The sequence below is a fragment of the Canis lupus genome, chromosome 9, assembly GCF_003254725.2.
Source record: "Canis lupus dingo isolate Sandy chromosome 9, ASM325472v2, whole genome shotgun sequence".
Taxonomy (NCBI): domain Eukaryota; kingdom Metazoa; phylum Chordata; class Mammalia; order Carnivora; family Canidae; genus Canis; species Canis lupus.
Window position 1 is genome coordinate 10,204,455 of NC_064251.1, and position 15,236 is coordinate 10,219,690.

General features: G+C 38.1%; 1 protein-coding gene across 3 annotated transcripts in view; it reads right to left on the bottom strand.

Annotated features, from left to right (window-relative positions):
- The window catches only part of KCNJ16 (potassium inwardly rectifying channel subfamily J member 16), a 70,388-nt gene extending 55,488 nt beyond the window's left edge, over positions 1 to 14,900 (bottom strand). For 2 of the 3 annotated variants that reach the window (XM_025436789.3, XM_025436790.3), the window contains exon 1: positions 365 to 532. The gene's annotated coding sequence lies outside the window, so the exon portion shown is untranslated. Of the gene's footprint in view, positions 1 to 364; positions 533 to 14,776 lie in introns of those variants that run through there. The other variant, XM_035720347.2, reaches the window with a different exon arrangement.
- Between the last annotated feature and the right edge of the window lie 336 nt (positions 14,901 to 15,236).

The window sequence follows — 15,236 nt, forward strand, 5'->3', positions numbered from 1 at the left end:
ATACCCATAAATGTATATACACTTATATATGCAGTTATTTGCTTTCAAAAGAAATTATAAACTACTCCATCTGGTACTGAATATGGAATATAATAAAGTCACTTTTAGATATCTACATATATAGTGTCATGTAAAAGCTGACACTTTGAGAATACTTTTGACCAAAATTTCAAAAGAACTCAAGGTATATGACACACTAGTTAAAGCACTCGCATAGGAAATTAAATTATCTTAATTGCATTTAGCTCAACATTGACATTGACATTGCTGGACACAGAGCATTGCTGCCCCTTAAACAGAGGCCAGCAAGAGCAAAGCATAGGCTGAATGACTTTGTATAATAACAAAATAGAGCAATGCTTACCTTTTAATTCACTCTCCCTGCAGAGGATCTATGAGCTGGGTGCTCCCAGCTGAGCAATGGTAAAAATGTTCTTTAGTTAATAATAAAGGAAAGAAAACTCCAGACACCAAGAACCCGAGTTAACCATTGACACAGGTTTGTTCCTACAGTTCCACCTGAGAATCTACACAGGGAGCCCTTGGCATCTTATAAAGCAAGCGATAGCCGGTCAGCTGAGACAGAGGTTACCTCACTGCCCCGTCCCTCTGGAGGAGGTACAGCGTGAAGGGCATTCAAGCAAACCCTGACTAAGTTTTCATGAGGTCAGGGATATGAAGGAGGAAGATTTCCTGAGCCATAAATATGCTCAACAAATATTTACAAAACAGGGTTGTTGAGAGGTAACCTATGGAAATGCTTCTACTCAATGCAAAGAAATCCTTTTTACCAGAACTCCTGTCTACCTCTTAGCAAGTGAAGGCTGAGATCAAATCCCAATGAAAACTGAGACAGGACAACTAGAAATAGCTAAGCATCCATTCATTCCTTCATTCAACATGCCTTTAGTGATTAGTTACACTGTACGGCGCAGTTCTAAAGAACTAGCATCTTTGACTAAGACTGATAAACGGAAGATGGAGATTGAGGGAGGGTCCTCCCTCCTCCAACCACAAGGACCAGAGCTTAGGACAGTAATGATTAATAAAAAACACAGTCTTTGGTTCACATCCAGGACGCACAGTCTTAGAGTTACTCTGCCCCAGCAATAGGTCCTAAGAGGTGAAATGAAATGGCGAGTAGATTGTGTGGTCAAGCTAGCTGACCAGAGGTCAGAAAACTGAAGAATGAAGAAGTGAAGAGATGGCTTTAAAATGGTAGAGCCAAGAGAAAGGTCCAGAAAATTGTGAAAGGCAGCCACAAGAAACTAAAAAAATAACAATCCCAAGTTCTTCAGGACCTGGGGGAGCTGTATCTAGAAAAGTTCAAAAGGAAGATTGTGCAGACAAGGAATTAATATATGTCTTTTCTCCAAAGAGCATTGGCAACTGGGGGACCCAGGAGGCCCCATCCGATTTGTTCAGCCCTCCAAATTTAGGGGGTCATTTATGGGTTCTGACCATAGTTGGCATTTTGAAGTTTGGGCTTCCCCCACCCCATTTTTAAAAGCATGAATCGCTGAGGAAGCAAGATATGAATTTTAATGTTAGTGTTATTACCGGGTTTGTGATAGTGGGAGCTATGTACCCTGTCTGCATCCCAGTTGTCTCATCTGTAAAATAAGGATGATAAAAACAAGCACAAGACCTACCTTAGGAAGATTATTAGTGTCCCAAACCTGCTCGCTGTCATTAGGGATTTGACATTTTAACAGGAGCACTGATTGGCAACCTGCTACACAGCACCGGGCCTAAGAGTCTGAACCCTCTAAAGGATGTATCTTTTCAATTACCAGTAAATGTTAGGGAGGTGATGGACACAGAGTTGCCTCTTCTGCAGAGAAATCTGAATACCAGGGAACTAGGGCACGTCTGTACTAACTGAGGCAACTTCCACTGTGGTTTATCCACAATAAATCTGACTTGGTCATGTAGTGAGTATTTTATCACTTTCTCTGCTTGATTCCTTCCTTGTTTGAAAGCTGAGCTCCCTTTGTTAGCATTCCATCTGAAAGAACTTTTACAAGAACACCACGGTACACGTAACACCCTCCACTCCGCGAGGACCATTTCAGGAAAGGTAGCTTTGTTTGGGTGAGTGTTTGGATTGATCTGAGAAGATGAGACATCTAAACACAGCCTAAAAAAGACCGCAGAGAAGAGCAGGACAGCAGGCAAGATAGAGGACTTGGATGGTTTCCCAACTCCAACTGAGTCAGAAAATCACAGCGTGGCTTCATTCCTTTGTTTGAAGTAAATTCCCAGAACATCAGACACACCCATACTCACATGTAAGTAGAAAAACACTTTCTAAAGCCAGATGAAAATGATATCTGGGTTGGCTTTTCTGTTGCATGTCTATGCCTCCTAAATCTACCTTAACTGAAAATTAACTTCACTGAAGCTCAGCTTTGGTGAACTGCAATCCTCCCTGAAACAGAAAGAGATACCAAGGCAAATCAAAGGGGCCAGTGGGCATTAGGATTTGTCAAGTAACCAGAGGATGAAAGAATCCATTAATAAAGTGTAAAAACTTTAAGTGATAAAAAATTCTCTTTTTCCATAATCTGTACTTTATTGCCATTCAATGATTTTAGTAATGGCCTAAAAAAGGAGTTGGATTATACAAAGAGGTTACTTGTTATGTAGAAGTGTGGTATTATCACTCTGTCATTGAAAAATTGTTTTTGTTTGTTCAGCCCGATTCCTGTTTTTTTTTGTTGTTGTTGTTGTTTATTTGTTTTTTTTGTTTGTTTGTTTTTAAGTCCTGTGAGCTAAAAACAAGTTTAAATGGTGACGGCACAATTAAAAGAAGAAGATTCTGTGACATTTGGAAATTTTATGAAATTCAAATTTCAGTGTCCATAAATCAAGTTTTTTTGGAATACAGCCACACTCACTGGTTTGCATATTGTCAATGGTTGTTTTCAGTCTACAATAGTAGAGTCCGGTGGCCCTCAGAGCCTCAACAGAGACCATGTAGCCATCAAAGACTAAAATATTTAGTATCTGGTGCTTTACAGAAAAATGTTTGCCAATCTCCACACTTGCTAACATACACAATTCACTCTTCTCCAATGACAATGTTCTTCTTCTCTGATTAATGATTAATACAGAGTTAATGCCAAGTCGACTGTATAATCTAATATGTTTCTATCATACAATCCAGCAATAATCCTCCTTGGTCTTTACCCAAAAGAGCTAAAAACTTTGCCCACACAAAAACCTACACATTGGCATTTGGAGCAGCTCTATTCACAGTTGCCAAAACCTGGAACCAACCAAGATGTTCTTCAGTTGGTGAATGGATAAGTAAACTGTGGTTAAAGCACGAAGGAATCTTAAATACATATTACTAAGTGAAAGAAGCCAATCTGAGACGGCTACATACCATATGATTCCAACTATACGACATTCCAGAAAAGGCAAAACTATGGAGATAGTGGAAAGATTTGGGGAAGGGTAGCATGGAGAAAATAGGCAAAGCCCAGAGAACTTTCAGAGCAGTGGAAATACTCCTTAAAGTTTTAAAATGAATGATTCATGTCATTTTGCATTTGTCCAAACTCATAGAATATACAACACCAAGAATGAACCCTAAGGTAAGCTATAGGTGTGGTGCTTGTGATGGGTCCCTGCCGGTTCCCTCTTGATGAAAAAAAAAAAAAAATGCACCACTCTAGTAAGTGATGTTGGTAATGGAATTAGCTATGCATGAGTTGGGGCAGGGACTAGATGGGAAATCTGTACCTTTCCTCAATTTTACTAAAAACCTACAACTGCTTTATAAAAAGCTGAAAAATCTTTTTAAAAAAATCCTATCTTGGGGCACCTGGGTAGCTGAGTCAGTTAAGTGTCTGCCTTTGTCTCAGGTCATGATCCCAGGGTCCTGGCTCAGTGGAGAGCCTACTTCTCCTTCTGTCTCTGCTCCTCCCCTGCTCATGCCCTCTCTCCAGTGCATACGCACTCTCTCTCTCTCTCTCTCTGTCTTTCTGTCAAATAAAAAAAAAAATCTTAAAAAAAATTTTTGAAATCCTATCTTTCCTTCAAGTTCTTTTTACTAAATCCTTCCCTGTCTACTGTAAATATCAATTTATAATTTATTTTAAAAATGATTTTAAGAAAGAACAAACTTTCTAAGGGCACCGTTCTTTTTAATTTATATATTACAGTCCTTTGTTACACACATCATTTCATTTACTGAATTTTATTTTTTTATTTTTTTAAAATATTTTATTTATTTATTCATGAGAGACACACACACAGAGAGAGAGAGAGAGAGAGAGAGAGGCAGAGACACAGGCAGAGGGAGAAGCAGGCTCCCCACAGGGAGCCCGATGCGGGACTCGATCCTGGGACCCCAGGATCACATCCTGGGCCAAAGGCAGGGGCTAAATCACTGAGCCACCCAGAGATGCCCCCCCCCTTTTTTTAAATATTTTATTTCATTTACTGAATTTTAAATAGTAGTGGGTAAGGATTAACTTGAGTCTTAACGATCTTTGAATCCAACAATGCATCTAGCAGACACCTGTGACACTGTAGATGCTAAGCAATGAATGCTTTTCTTAAACAAGTATGCCATATTTGGGGGGGGTGTCTAAACAATTATTCTTTTTTAACTCCCCTGGACTCTTTTCTTTTGTCCAAGGTCTTTTGTCCATTTCCTACTTGTTCTGACACCGATGAAGACCTTCTTGCTGCCCAGCTACTCTACTCAACATCATAATTACTAGAAGATGCCTACATTTTTGTTTTTTGTTTGTTTGTTTGTTTTCTCTTCATCATCCTCTCAGATTTTTCTTTGTTGTATCTCATTTCACTTGAAAGATTGAAATGTACTCTTTTCCAAACCCTCCAGAATATATATGATAAGCAGCAGAGGAAAATGGGGGGTGGGGGGAGTTAATCTGAATTTACTTTCTTTTTTTTTCTTTTTTTAAGATTTTATTTATTTATTCATGAATGACACTGAGAGAGAGGCAGAGACACAGGCAGAGAGAGAAGCAGGCTCCCTGTGGGGAGCCCAATGGTGGATTCGATCCTGGGACCCTGGGATCACCACCTGACCTGAAGGCAGATGCTCAACCACTGAGCCACCCAGGCATCCTTGAATTTGCTCTCTTAAGGAGCAATCCAGTCCAGCATTTTTTATATGATGATGTCCTACATTTCAACAAATGATTTAAATAAAAATGATGAAGTTAACTGTATCAAAAAAAAGCCTGGTATACTGAATCATGCAAAGAGGCTAACAGCTGCATTATCCTTCCTAGAGGAGGAAAAAATGGAAAGAATACCTTTAAAAATCCCTCACAGATATTAAAGTGATATATGTGTTTTTTGGAGATAATATGAAGAAGAGTGCAAAGAAAGCAATAAAGATTCATCACAAGCCTGACTGCCCTTCGGTAAGACGATTTGTCTTCTTTTGCCCTATTGTTTTAAGATAAAATTGAGATTCAAATTGTATTAGCAGTTTTAATTCCTGTTTTTTAACCTTGGTCAAGGACCTCTTAATGTAAAAGAATGCATTCCCCTTAACCTTGGAATTCCCAACATCCAGGAGATACAAGACAAGCAGGTCTTTGGAGGCCTGTGTGCTGGCTTCCCAGTACCCCCATCCCACCCATATTTACTGGTAAGGTTGATACCGTGCTGTGGGCATTAACTGAAACTGTGCCTGCAGAGAGCTTTCTAAACTGGCAAGCATGCCACAGATGTGATGCAACATTTGAAGGCATGCCCAAGCATTAGGCAAATCCTGATCCTGTGCAACAAACGCCTGTATGTTGAGAAGCTGTCACTCTCCTCAAGGAAGCGTGCCTTCTGAGGGAATGAGGATCACATCAAAGGCGGCTCACTGGATTTCCAAAGACACCCTCCTTTTAGAGAGAGACCATTTTTGCTTTTATTAATCCTGTCTTTGTCTATCCTCGGGAAGATTTGAGGTAATTACCTGGATACTTCAAGCTCCAAATCCCCTAACTTCCTTACCACACCAATTACTTCATTAGGAGAAAAACTTGAGGGAGACCCATTTACCTGCCCAGTTGGTTCACTTCTTCCTCACTTTTCCCATTGGAGGCAGAGTCTTGTCCTTCTGTGCTTGTGCCCTTTTGTCCTCTGTCAAACTTCAGGGATGAATTATAGAAAGGAAGGTTCTTGTTGCCTCATTCCCTTCCAAGTCAGTTTTTTTTTTCCTATGCTTTCCTCCCCCCATCCCCCCTAAGTAAGAATTAAAAGTGATATTTCATTTGACAGCTGGTAACTAATCCCACCTTAGCAGGAAGGAGAACAGGAAGCCAGCAAAGCAATTTTCCATTCCGATGTCCCTTTCAATTTTTTTCCACATCAGGTACTTTTCAAAATCTAGACGTTTCCAGTGAGTCTGTCTATCTTCTTGTTTGGTCTCCTGGAGTCACATGTCCTTTAACTTCTTCTGCACCACCGATGAAAACCCTGACTGAACTGATGTTTGTAATTGAAGGAGGGAGAACTTGAGAACTTTTGAAATTCCAGAGGGAATATAACTGAAATGGGATTCCTTTGCTTATGCAAACGGGATTTTGGCTTTTGTAAAGATAAAGTTCACCCAGCGAGTCCCCCAAACCACACATCAAAATGCTTCATATTGTAATGAGAACTACAACTTCGACTCCTGAAATAAGTCTCTGCTCAACTATTTCCCCTGCCAGGCTGTCTTCCTCCCTTCTCCTCCTGCCTCCCATCTTTCCTTCCTTCTTCTCTCTCTTCCTTCCTTTCTCCATCCTTTCCTCCTTCCTTTTCTCTCTGCCTACCTCCCTCCCCTATTCATTTCTTCCTTTCTTTTCTGTTTAAATACTAAAGGGCTCTGTGCATTTTAATATGTTCCAGCCTTCCAGAATGTATATGAAGCAGAAGAAAAAGGAAAGAGTCAAGGAAAGAGTTGACTTGAATTTGTTTTGTCAAGGAACAACTCATTTCAGCATTTTCGTAAGACAATGTATGATATTCCAATGAATGATTTTTAGAAAGATTTATTAATTTATTTAAGAGAGAGAGAGAGAGAATGCATGCGTGCATGGGGGTGGGGACGGGAGGGGGTAGGCAGAAGGGGGAGGGAATCCCAAGCAGACTCCTCACTGAGCCCAGAGCCCGAGGCAGGGCTCCATCCCAGGACCCCCAAGATCATGAACTATGCTGAAATCAAGAGTCAGACACTTAACTGACTAAACCACCCAAATACTCCCAATGATTTTTTTTTAATGATGAAATTATTGTTTCCCAAAGTGGGTGATTTGTACAAGATATGAAAGAACTATATTCACGTAAGTTGCTGTCATTTCAAATGAAACAATTTAAGATGATGTCTACAGAAACATGTTAAATTCTGTATAAATCACATTTAACATTGCTCTGTTTTTCTGAATTTTTAAAAAAATTTCCAAGTGCATATTTTTACTGAAGTGATAACAATTAGTATCTAAATAAAAGAAATAAATACCTACTGAGTGCATGATAGTAGCAGGGACCTCTTTCAATGCTTCTGATGTATTAACTCACTTATTTTTCTCACTTAACCAGTGGGTAAGCTGAGGAAAGCACCGGTGTCTTATATACCTGCTCAAGACCCCATATCTAATCAATAATGGCCCCAGGAAGTCTGGCTATAGAACCAGAGATCTTAACCACTTGTTTTTGTCTAGGTATCAGCCGAGCAAATCTTTCTTTAGTTTAAAAATTATATTGTCTTGATTAGATATCAACGAGGAGTCCTGGACTGAATTTCACCCGCCCCCCAGATGAAAGCAAAATCATCTCAAATTATAGCCACTAGAGATCAGTTTTTGCATCTCTGGTTCTAAATACAGTTAATAAAATAGGCAAATACATCTAAGTTATAAGGAAAATCTCAATATCTGGTTTAGATAGTCTCTTTTTGACAGACTTAAAGTTCAAGGTAAGACAAATGTATTGGGTAAATTTATTTCTTCGCATAAGATTTTGTATGATTATTCAGTGTGTGCTAAATAATTCACCCAACTCAGATGGATTTCCATCTGTAAGGAACTTCTCAGCCTGCCTCCAGTACCCAGCTGCAGAGTGCCCCTGCCTGACCTCTAGATTCCCTGAGAGATCCCATGTGAAGGTCAGTGCCAGCTCCTTCGGGTCCTTTCAAACCCTGACCACGTTTCATTTGAGTTTCATATTATAGCTCATATTCTTGTGATAAAGTCCATTCTCTGCCTATTTTACTTGTTTACTTGTTTGAATATACTCAAATTCCTAGGACTTTTGGATCACTCACAAACCAGTAAAGAAACATCACTAAATTATAACTCCTTGAATCTTTTCACTGAATCTCATACCTGTTATGTAATAAAGCAGATGTAGAATTAGAATTTCTGAATTTTTCTAGAAGGAGGGAGGAGAAAAAAAAGAATAGGGCAGAAGATAGGAAAGCATCCTCATCTTTTGGAATAGGTTAGGTCAAGATATATATATACATATATATATATCTTGACTTAACCCTATTTATATAATATAAAATTTATATTTATATATAAAATTTATAACCTATTTAATAATATAAATTTATATAAAATTTTTAAAAATTTATATATATGCATATATAACATTCGATTTAGGGCAGCCCGGGTGGCTCAGCAGTTCAGCGACGCCTTGGGCCCAGGTGGTGATCCTGGAGACCCGGGATCGAGTCCCATGTCAGGCACCCTGCATGGAGCCTGCTTCTCCATCTGCCTGTGTCTCTACCTTTCTCTCTCTCTCTCTCTGTCTCTCATGAATAAATAATTAAATTATTATTTTTTTATTTAACACACATTTACTGAGCACCAGGCAATGTGTGTATAGTGTTCCTAACACTACTGTTAATGGACTAAAATAAGACATGGTCCCCTGCCTTTCCTCAAGGGATATTAGTCTAGTAGGACAATATAATAAGCATGGAAGCAACAACAACAAAACTGTTGAATCTGAAGTCCCTGGGAGGCTCAGTGGTTGAGTATCTGCCTTTGGCTTGGGGTGGGGGGTGATCCTGGGGTCTCGGGATCGAATCCTGCATCGGGCATCCTGTAGGGAGCCTACTTCTCCTTCTGCCTATGTCTCTGCCTCTCTCTGTGTGTCTCTCGTGAAAGAATAAATAAATAAAATCTTTTTTTTAAAAAAAGGTTGAATTTTAGGTAATATGAATGCTTAAAAGAAGCACAAACCCAACTGGTATGAGATCAACATACGGACAATTTAATCCACTGGTGATCAGCAAAAGTTGCACTCAAGTGGTAATTTCATGAATTTTCAAGAGGTATAAAAGTTTATGCACGTATTCTGAACCTAAAGAAAAACATGAACAAAGACAGAATAGAGAAACTATTGGGGAGAAAACAGTGTTACAGGTTGATGTGGTTTGGGGCACCTCCTATGAAGCAACTGCTGAAAAAAGCGGTGCCAGATCCTGGGAGAATTTCATCTTTCACAGAGGATCCTGTGTTCGCTGTGGTAGGCAATGTGGGGCCAACCAAAGGCCAGAGTCAGAATGGGAATCTGCTCACAAATTTGAGTAGAAAAAGACAATGCGTGGGGGAGGCGCATAAAAAAAGGGGGTTGAACAAATCAGGAGTCATTTATTAATGAGAGCTGAAGTTAGTGAGTAGAGAGAGAATTAGGCAAAAATAAACAGAATAAAAATGGTTTTATGTTATTTAGCAGTTGATAAAACTAAGCAATAAAGCAGAGAAGAGCCAAAGATAATTCTGATTTTTCATGATCTGAGTATGTGGGAAGAATTCTGCTGAAGATTCTTTGCTTCTTAATGAGAAAAATATTTTTCAATGGCATCAACTAAGTACAAGCAACCAATGTACAAGCAATGTTACCAGAAAGTCAGAAAACTGGGTTCTACCTCTGGACTGAAAATGAACCACAGTTATGACCCTTGTCAAGACACTATGTTTTTGTAGCTTTGTTTTCTGGTATGCAAGGTAGGGTTGGATGATCACCATTATTTCTTCTAAATATTTAATTTCTGTGTTCCATATTAAATGAAGCTTCATAAATAAGAACAGGGATTGTCTTTTGTTTTGTCTACACTGCAAAATCAATGACTAACGCTAGTACCTACACTGTCGCATGGGCTCAAATAAATACATGCTTAATGAATGAGTGAATGAATAAATCAACAAAAGACTGTGTGTTTATATCAAGATGAAAGGACTGATCAATTCAGTTTTTGTTTTTTGGGTGTGTGTGTGTGTGTGTGTGTGTGTGTTTAAGATTTTATTTATTTATTTATTTGAGAGAGAACAAGAGCGATTACAGAGGGAGAAGGAAAGAGAAAAGCCAACTCGCCCCTGAGCAGGTAGCCAATGTGGGCCTCAATCCCAGGACCTGAGCTAAAGGCAGAAGCTTAACCGACTGAGCCACCCAGGCACCCCTTGTTTTTGTTTTTAAGTCAAAGTAGCCATTTGAAGCTTTAGCTTCAGTATTAGAGCTGGATTAGACACCAAAAAATTATAGTCACACTTCTATAGTCTTCAAAGTTATTTGCTATGGCTCATATGCTAATGTTCCCAGCCATTATTACTCTTCAAAATGGAAGATTTCTGTACATTTCTGTAGATCCCTTATTCCCATTGCTATCTCTACAGGTTGCTAATACTATATAAAATAGAGATCTAGTTGAGACTGAGATGGAAGGAGTTACTTTGAAATTTCACTGGTTTGGAAATCTTGCATTTGGTTGTAGATTTCTATAGTGCTGTTTGAAGATAAAATACATCTTGAATGTTTTTTTTTTCCTACAATAAATTGACTGACTCTATTTATAATGCCATTATTTTGGTACCTTGTAAATCACAATCCAGCTTAGAAAGCACCATATTTCACATTGAACTATTGCATCGATTCACAAGGCCAAAAATGAAGAGGCCAAAATTCAGCAGAACTGTGTAGACAAACCTCTGCACACAGTTATTCTAGAAAGTGTATTCATAGTTTCTCCTTTTCTGATCTATGAGTTTCAAAAGCAGGTTGCTAAGTATTAATACATTCTCTTCCCCACAACAAAAACACACATTACAAAATATCTTAATATTTAACACTATATATACAAAATACCTAGATGATAGATTGAATGTAATGAAGATACTTGAAGTTGTATCTAACGGCCTATGTGCTACCTTATCCCAATCCCAATCCCTGCTATTTTTCCTTCTTATTTGAAATTTAATAATATAATGAATTGGATATGCAAACCATTTAGTCTATGCTATAGACTAAAAGTATAATAAGATAAAATTGGACCTTCATAAGATAAAATAAAACATTAATAATAAATACTTTGTAAGATAAAATAATACTTTGTAAGATTACATTTAATATTACCCCAAATAATACTTTGTAAGCATAAAATAATACTTTGTAAGATTATATTTAATATTATCCCAAATAAGTAAATGTACAGTGTTCATTTCAATAACTTATGAATCACAGAAGGTGTTTTTATGCTGATTTGCACTCATATTACAGCAAAGATGTAATTACATTGTTTATCCAGAGTATTTTAATAAGCTCAGTGTTAGCATTATATTCTTAATAGTGAATTTAGGAGGAAGTTTAAATGAAACTATTCTCCTCTCTTATGCAAACTGTAATCTCTATGAAGTGGGATTTGGTAGAAGAAAGAGATGTCACTGTGTGTACATGTGTGTATGTGTGTCTGTCTGCTTTGATGGAAGAGCTAAGAAACTAATGGAGTAACATTCCTGTTATTTACAGGAATAAAATGTTCTTGAGTGGGTGAGATGGCTACGCTCTCTTAATAATGGGAAATAGGAATATTAGCACTACATTTCCGATTACTGAACCCATCTATTTTGTTTCGCCTGCCCACAGAGCAGAAAGACATACATTGTTCTGGCAGGACTGAATATGCAAGGTTGACCTTCTCGTTCCCCTTGAACCAATTTTCACAAAATGGAACCCAGTAAAAGAAAACACAGGGATCCCCAAATGCATACTGAAAAGTAATCCATTTTTCACTCATCAGATAACAGCACTTAATGACTTGGGTAACCCAACTTCACTCTCCTATGGCCTTAATGAAAAGGCCAGTTCATTCCATTAGGAAATCAGTGAGATGAATCGTAATGAAAAACCATGATTCTTTGCCAGGATTTAGCAAAGGCCATGAATAGCCCAGCTTAAAAGTTGAATTTCTTGTTTTCCTTCCTGTGTGGCTCTCTTTGAAAAGACAAGAAAATGGTCCATTTGGTCTTTGGAAAACCCATCTCAAAGTGTGAGGCACTGCCAACTGGTTAGGTTCATCCCAGGTAAATGAAGCCACAGGAGAATTAGGAATAAAATGACCAGAGGGCAAATTTGCAAATGAAGACAAAGTAACATGTTTAGGTTTTCCTGCTAATGTAGGGAGGATAGTGAACAGTTTGTATTTCATAGGAAAGAGCACCTTCTGGGCATGGAGTCCTGACACATGAAAGTGTTTTGTGCCTCCTCCCTTCCCCCATTCCCATCACCCATGAGTTCTCCTCTCTGATGTAGTGGTTCTGCTGTAACATGACATGAGTGTTCTTAAAGATCACCATGCTACACATGATCTAGGGGGAAAAGAAGGACTTAGAGGAAAACAGGGTGGGGGCATAATACTCAAAAGTTTGGTCAGTAATATGTTAAAAAATGAAATAAAAAAAAAGTAGAACCCTAACAGAAGGAATGGCCAAGTTTTACACTTCTCAGTATTTTTGTTTGTTTGTTTTTTGTTTGTTTGGTTTTTAAAAAAAAATTTTTTTTTACACTTCTCAGTATTAAGGAATGCATAAATACTACAATAAATATGGTATTTGCCTTGAGAAAGGCCTGAGGTTTCCTTGTGGCCGTGGACATCAGAAGAAAGGTTCATAGATTATGAGTTATTACAAAGTGGTAGAAGGAAGATTATCTGAAATCTAATGGAAAGTTGTAAGACCAAGGATGGGTGCATGAGTCCGTAACACATGTGGTGCACTGAAATGATGGGTAGATGTCCAAGGATTGTGCAGGTGGGTTTTGTGTATTTTTGTGCCACTCAGACCAGGTAGTACAGTTGTTTTCACTCACCTAGTGTTTCTTGAGGACAAAATCACATCTAGGCAAACACACAGCTGGCTCAAATTTCATATTATGCTCACATTGTTTCCTTGTATAGCAAATGTACTGGAACTAACTTACATTTTCAAAACATGTGTTACAGCAGGACTGACTATATATTCTCACATTATATTTATTTAATACCTAAACAGTCAAATGAAGAGTTCAAGATTTTCTCATCTTGTGGAGATTTCCAGATAGCTGCTCAGGGTTGTGTTGACATATTATATCATTCTACCTCTATAGTCATTAATTGGCCCCAATGGTACCATTCCCCTACTCATGCTAGAGGACCATAATTATGGTGGAATTGAAGAAATTGATCAAGAGCTTCCTTTCTTCTTGCATGATGGAGTGCCTAATTGATCGGATTGATTGTATTATGTTATCCTTCCAACTCCTCTTCCATCTTCTATCCTGCTAGGTTTTGTTTTTGTTTTTTGTTTTTATAATTCTTCTATTTGTTCCAGATCTTAATCTCAGTATTCTATAGCATATCAACTTAGCATTGCTACATTCTGAAAATTTCTTATCCTTGAAATCTTCTTTTCTAATTTCCTTTACAGTTGGATTTTGTTGTTACTGTTTTGTTGTTTTGTTGTTGTTCCAAGTCTGTGACACTAATCCACTCACACAAAATACCCAAAGCAAATGCTTTTCACTATATCTCATCTGGTTTTTCAATAGTGTGCAGAGTTCAGAATCTTCTCTGTCTAGGAATCTTATTCACTCTTTGGAAAAGATTTTACAAGGATCCAACATAAATATAAAATAACAGGAACACCCACACCATGCTTGGCCTCTTTTTCAGCATGTTTTTAATGCTAATCCAAGAAAACAGCCTGTAAAATATGCACACACGTATGTACATTGCAGATCTTCTTGTAAACATCCCTTCTGTGATTAAATTGATTCCTGAGGAATTGGTTAAGACAAGCAGTACCAAAGGTCACTTTCAAAACTTCCTGTGCCCCTGAGAATGTTTTGTGTTAATAATATGCATTAGTTTTATAGCCACTTAAGAAGACCTCGTTTATGTCAAACCAGAAACAGAGAGCCAAGATTAAACTAGGGTAAAACCCTACCACTTCTATAGAATCAAAAGAATGCAGACTTCTGGAAACAAAAGAAAGCCGAGTTTGGAAAGACTCACTGAAAGTCTCAATCTCTTGATATTTTATCCGAAAGCCTCCACACAAACAAAAAGCAACAGGTAACTGTGTCATACAGGGACAGAGGCTGTGTGTTGATCAGCTAGGATGATAGATGAGAAACACAGGAAAGAGCCAGACCTAGGATCACAATTTTTAAAAAGTAAAACAACAGAGGAGTTGGATTCTCCATGCTAATAAACTCACTAAACAGGATTTCTTTGCCATTGTAAATAAAGTAAAAATCTTAGAGAACCTTTTAAACTTCACATTTAGGGATGTGTGTTTCTTCATTTTCTTGAATACAAATAAGCAAATATCAATCAATCAATCACAGGCCCCTTCCGGGGCAAACTTGGCTTGAATCATCAAATGGGGATACCACGTGAGAACAATATTTGCTTTCTCCAGTTAATAGAAAATCAGCAGATGTTTCAGAGAGAGAACATGGCTTCATGGACAGTATTAAACCATCTTACCTACATCGCTTTGAAGACAAATGTTTCCATTTCCTTTACGGAGCCAATATATTTTGCTTTCTCAGAGTAGCACAACACAATTCCATAAACCATAGATGGCTGGTGAGTCACTTCTTTTCTTCTCTTTTTTTCCTAGAGATCAGAGATTATCAGAGCTTGAAATTTGAATGTTGTGTAACTACCCCAACTCTCCAACATTGCTCATGAAATTTCTGAAGTTTTAAGCAGAGAAGGAAAACACGTTTTAAAAAAATCAGATTCTTTTTAAAGTGGGAACTCAAATTACCAATGTCCTGCCCTTACTGGGTTGCTGTTGTCATATTCTACATGGGAGACTTCTCTCATATGATTGTAATTACCAACATAACCAAGCTATTAAGAGTATGGCATCAGGGCCTGCCCGTAATAGTGCCTAAGGTGATTTGTTTTAAAAGGGAGAGAAAGAACTGCAGATGAATGA